The sequence below is a fragment of the Macaca nemestrina genome, chromosome 1 (assembly GCF_043159975.1).
Source record: "Macaca nemestrina isolate mMacNem1 chromosome 1, mMacNem.hap1, whole genome shotgun sequence".
Taxonomy (NCBI): Eukaryota; Metazoa; Chordata; class Mammalia; order Primates; family Cercopithecidae; genus Macaca; species Macaca nemestrina.
In genome coordinates, this window is record NC_092125.1 from 212614949 (window position 1) to 212620948 (window position 6000).

At 43.9% G+C, this 6000-nt stretch overlaps 1 pseudogene; it reads right to left on the minus strand.

The window, feature by feature from the left end:
• Nucleotides 1-1098: 1098 nt before the first annotated feature.
• Nucleotides 1099-1518, minus strand: LOC105483155 (E3 ubiquitin-protein ligase PPP1R11 pseudogene; annotated as a pseudogene).
• Nucleotides 1519-6000: the final 4482 nt, after the last annotated feature.

Below are 6000 nucleotides of genomic sequence, written 5' to 3' on the forward strand. Positions count from 1 at the left end.
AAAATACAAAAAACTAGCCGGGCGAAGTGGCGGGCGCCTGTGGTCCCAGCTACTCGGGAGGCTGAGGCAGGAGAATGGCGTAAACCCGGGAGGCGGAGCTTGCAGTGAGCTGAGATCCGGCCACTGCACTCCAGCCTGGGCGACAGAGCCAGACTCAGTCTCAAAAAAAAAAAAAAAAAAAAAAAAAAAAAAAAAAAGAAAATGACAACCAGATCCCAGCAAAGGGGTAGGGAGGGCCAAGAGAACTGAACATCTGGGCTGGCAGAGAAATCAAAGCCTAGGAATTAAGAGGTAAGTGTGTAGTGTAGGGGACATACCCTAATCTCTTTGCTCCTTCCCTTTTCCTTCCTCTCCCAGGGACCCAGGTCCTTGGGACTATACTAAATCTGTCTCTGAAGCTGAAAAACAAAAGGCTGAGGAGATAGTTGGCTCTAAGTGACGAGTTTCAAGCCAGCTTTGTCAGAAATCCTAGATCACAGGAGAAGGGTGCGAAGAACGAATATGATTATTTCTTGTTCCATCTTCCATTAGAGGTGAGAATGACAAGGAACTCTCTTCTAACTCCTCTTGAGGGCATGAGGAGAGTTAGCAGGAGAAGGGCTGGGAGCCCTGAGGTCTCCTGTAGGACCCCATATCCCACAGGCAAGGACTAAGAATTAGGATTAAATATTTTAGTGGGATAGCTCTAAACCAGTATTAGCAAGCAGAGTCAGGGTGAGAATTTCTGGAATCTGACTGGGACCCTGGCAGTGAAAGCTGGGACTGTTGAAAACCCAATTTCGGTGTTTGCTACTCAAGTTGAGAGTGCACGGCCAAGATAACCAGATCCCAGGACAGGCAGTTTGACAGCGAGAACAAAAGGAAGAGGCTGGGACCGAGGTGCCTAGATCCCTCGAGAGAGAAGGGTGGGTATTGGGAGGAAAAATGAGAACTGGGGGAACTCAGGAGTCTGGGTTCTGAAATAGCAGCAAGTCAGAATTCCAGGATCTCTGTCTACCCTCCTCTTCCTCTTCCCTCTATCAGGCAGAAGAGAGAGAAGGAGGGTACTGGAGAAGAAAGCACATGGATACATTCAGGAAGGGTGGGGGAAAGAGGAATTTAGCGCTGCATTGGCCCTGCTGGGGGCTGGGAAGGGTCAGGAGGCCGGGAAGGCGTGGTGGGGGTCGGTCCCAGGGTTGCACGACGCCATCCTTTGCGGTGGCCACGTACACAGTGTGTATGACCACAGCCCTCTTCTTCCTCCTTATCACTTTCCGTGGAGCTGTCGCCAAAAGCCCCGGGGTTTTTCATAAATACAACAGCATTTTGATGAGCGGCGGCGCATGCGCTCATTGTCCACAGTGTCACTTATCCATTCCACCTTTTTCTCTGGTTTCCGTTTCCGAAGTTTGATGGTAAAGCTGCGGTTCTCGGGCTCGGTTGTCACGGTAACCGTTGTCTCAGTGACAGTCTCGCTCAGCCCAGCCCCTGCCTCGGCCATGGCTAAGGCTCAGGAGAGGGAGGAGAGGAGGAAGGGGGATGAGACACCCTTCTCTTTTTTTTTTTTTTTTTTGAGATGGAGTCTCGCTCTGTCGCCCAGGCTGGAGTGCAGTGGCCGGATCTCAGCTCACTGCAAGCTCCGCCTCCCGGGTTCACGCCATTCTCCTGACTCAGCCTCCCGAGTAGCTGGGACTACAGGCGCCCGCCACCTCGCCCGGCTAGTTTTTTGTATTTTTTAGTGGAGACAGAGTTTCACCATGTTAGCCCATGTTGGGATGGTCTTGATCTCCTGACCTCGTGATCCGCCCGTCTCGGCCTCCCAAAGTGCTGGGATTACAGGCTTGAGCCACCGCGCCCGGCCTTCACACCCTTCTCTTTTTATGCCTCAGGTCTAGGAGAAGCAGTATTGGATTCAGTGGTAGTCAGGATCCTCCACCTTCTTTTTACCCCCTCTTCCTGGGCCTCCTCTTCTCCACCCCCTGGGGATAACCTGACCAACTCCCCTTCCGACTCTGCTTCTGGGCGATTTTTTTATACAAATAAGTCAAATATATCATTTTTGGACTTTAGGGGACCTAATATCTAAAACATTAATTAAGTCAGAAAAATATAAAATTTATAATTTGATTTTGGAAAGTTTGTCAAATATCAAAGGTTTAAAATACTTGCTATTATAAAATAGAATTCTAGGTCACCCTAAGTTATTCATTTAGCCAAAAATAACTCAAAAATTTTTAAAAGGCATAAAACTTTACTTATTGATAGAGGGAAGACTTAGCTTTCCAAACAATCTATCTCTTGTCTTTCCTTTCTTTTTCCTGTGGTTTATTCAAAAGGCAAACAAAAATCTTCATTATCCTTTAATATTACATACAAATCTTGTTCATGGCCAAGCCTGGTGGCTCATACCTGTAATCCCAGCACTTTGGGAGGCCAAGGTGGGTAGATCATCAGAGGTCAGGAGTTTGAGACTAGCCTGACCAACATGGTGAAACCCCATCTCTACTAAAAATACAAAAAAAAAAAAAAAAAAAAATAGCCGGGCGGAGTGGTGCGCACCTGTAGTCCCAGTTACTTGGGAGGCAGAGGCAAGAGAATCACTTGAACCAGGAGGTGAAGGTTGCAGTGAGTTGAGATCACACCACTGCACTCCAGCCTGGGCGACAGAGACTCTGGCTCAAAAAAAAAAAAAAAAAAAAAAAAGAAAAAGAAAAAATAGAAAACCCTGTTGTGCTTTTATTCCAATGTTCAATTTATGGAAAAACTTTAATTTCAGCCAATATGTTTACACACAGAATGTTATATGTAAAATGCTTGTTTCTTGGTACTGTAAGGAAAAATTAGCATTTAGACAAAAAAGTTTTTTTAGCAAGGTAATTTTACTTTTTGCAGAAAGGGTGTTTTTTGCAGATGGAACAATGACGAGAGCACACCTGAACAAAGGAGGGAAGCAATGTTTATTTTTTTTATTTTTTATTTTTTTGAGATGGAGTTTTGCTCTTCTTGCCCAGGCTGGAGTGCAATGGTGCGATCTCGGCTCACCGCAACCTCCGCCTCCCGGAGGTTGAACTTCAAGCGATTCTCTGCCTCAGCCTCCCTAGTAGCTGGGATTACAGGCATGTGCCACCACGCCCGGCTAATTTTTTTAGTAGAGATGGGGTTTCTCCATATTGGTCAGGCTGGTCTCGAACTCCCGACCTCAGGTGATCTGCCCACCCCGGCCTCCCAAAGTGCTGGGATTACAGGCATGAGCCACCAAGCCCGGCCAGCAGTCTTTATTTTTTAAGCAGCTTGTTTTTGCTACTGTGTTTTGTCTTCATTGACTGGAGCTAGACCTTACAATTTAAACTAAAACCTGACTGGCTAATAATTTAAAACTTTTTAAAACAGGTAAAGGCAATAGAGAACAAAGGAAAAGAGGAAGTTGTTTGCCAAAGGACTTAGAAAAGTAATAATATTTTTAAACAAGGAAGAGGCATAAGCTGCAAGTTGGAACATGCCTGTGGGCACGTTTAGCATAAATGGTTTGGTTAAAGTACAAGTACATCGAATGTATTTTTTAAAAAATATTTAACAGCTACATAGAATAGGGCTTAACAAAGAGTTATTAACACAAAGCAAGGAGGCTTGAAAGAAGTTAGTTTTTAAAAGAAATATTCTTTCTAACACTTATGATTTATTTTTTAACCAGAAGAGAAACTTTGAAGAGGAAACTTTTTACTTTCTATGCAGAATTTCTTTTACAAGATTAATTTTTCACAAATCTTATGCAACTTGCTCAAACCTTCAGCTTTATCCTATCTAACTTAAAACAATCCTTTAACCCTATAAACTAGGCCAAAAAGAAAGCACTCACATTCCTATGCCTTCTTATAATCTTTTACCAAAAACATATTTCACTTTTCTTTTTTTTTTTTTTCAAACGGAGTCTCACTCTGTTGCCAAGTCTGGAGTGTAATGGCGCGATCTCGGTTCACTGCAACTTCTGCCTCCCGGGTTCAAGCGATTCTCCTGCCTCAGCCTCCCCAGTAGCTGGGACTAAGCAGCGCACCACCACACCTGACTAATTTTTGTATTTTTAGTAGAGACATGGTTTTGCCATGTTGGCCAGGCTGGTCTCGAACTCCTGACCTCAGGTGATCCACTCGCCTCCGCCTCCCAAAGTGCTGGGATGACAGGCGTGAGGCACCAGGCCTGGCCTTACATTTCACTTTTCTTACACACCTTGCAAGTAGAAGTGTTTCTTCAGTAGTCTCAATTACATGTTACAATAATGTTAACTCTTAGCAACTTTTATTTTTGCTGAAAAATCTGGTAAGTGATTCTAATTATGTACCAGGAGTAGAACCTAAGACACCAGACAGAAACGCAGATGAGGTCTAACTCTTTCCAGATGCAGGTCATGACTAACTCCACCTGTCCCCAGATTTTAATGACTTAAAAGCAGGTCAGTGGAAAGATTTTCAAAAGTCAAAGAAGCAGTTTATGACGTTAAAGCATTTAGCAAACCTAATAGCTGGCCTGCCTAATTTAGACCAAATATCTAAATTTTGAAGACATTTTTATTTTACCAATAATCTTTAAAACTGTCTTTATTTCCCAAAGCTTATTAAAGTCACATGAACTGAAAAGCATTGCAGTTTTTATTTTTCTGACAAAATATTTAAGGGCTTATTGTTTTTAAACCAATTAATCAGAGCTCTTTCTTATATAAACATCACACACACAACACATAAAAATACACAGAAGATCCAGTAGTTGTAAGATTTTTCATTTGCCAGTTTTTAAGTTTCTTTTTAGAGCATGTAGTTTCTTTCTTTTTTAAAAAAATTATTTACATATTTTTGAGACAGGGTCTCACTCTGTCACTCAGGCTAGAGTACAGTGGTGCAATATCAGTTCACTGCAACCTCTGCCTCCCAGGTTCAAGTGATTGTCATGTCTCAGTTTCCCAAGTAGTTGGGATTACAGGCATGCACCACCACATCTAGCTAATTTTTGTATTTTTAGTAGAGACGGGGTTTCGTCATGTTGGCCAGGCTGGTCTCGAACTCCTGGTCTCATGTGATCAACCCACCTCGGCCTCCTAAAGTGCTGGGATTACAGGCGTGAGCCACCACACCTAGCTAATTTCTAGGACCTAATAAGCCCATACAGCTGGAAGGCAAAACAGATTCCCCCCAAATTGAGGGTCTCATTTTTACACCAGATCCTGGATCCCCAAAAAGGAGGGAATCAGCCCATCTCCCAACAGAGTCTTATCTCTCAGTGGCAGTGGGGACATATCCATACCTTCTAGGCGGCCAAGAGCATGCTTCTCTGATCCAAACATGTGAAGAGCTGAGAATCCTCCCTTAATTGCCATTAGCAATGCCCAAAAGTATATCCTCCACCTAGTTATTACACACCAAACTCTCTCATAATGTGAAGTAATTTCTGATACCACCCAAAGTAAGAAACGTCAGATAATACAATGCAAAACAGAACAGAGCCTTAGATTTCCAGAGGGATCAATATATTCAGTTCTAATTCCTGGGGTTTCAGGAGGAAAATAGAGGTTTTTCCCAAAACAGTATCTGTGGCATCTCCTCCGTTCTTCCCAAGGAGTCACAGTCTGTTAGAAATTATCTCAGGTCCTTTTGGCCGGGCGCGGAGGCTCACGCCTGTAATCTCAGCACTTTGGGAGGCCGAGGCAGGCGGATCACAAGGTCAGGAGTTTGAGACCAACCTGGCCAACATGGTGAAACTCTGTCTCTATTAAAAAAAATACAAAAATTAGCTGGGCGTGGTGGCGGGCGCCTGTAATCCCAGCTACTCGGGAGGCTGAGGTGGGAGAATCTCTTGAACCTCAGGAGGCAGAGGTTGCAGTGAGCCAAGATTGCACCATTGCACTCCAGCCTGGGTGACAGAGCAAGACTCTGTCTTCAAAAAAAAAAAGAAAAAGAAAGAAATTATCTTAGGTCCTCTCATGTGGACAGGCAAGAAGACAAAATGGAGAAAAACAATTCAGTCAACTAAGGA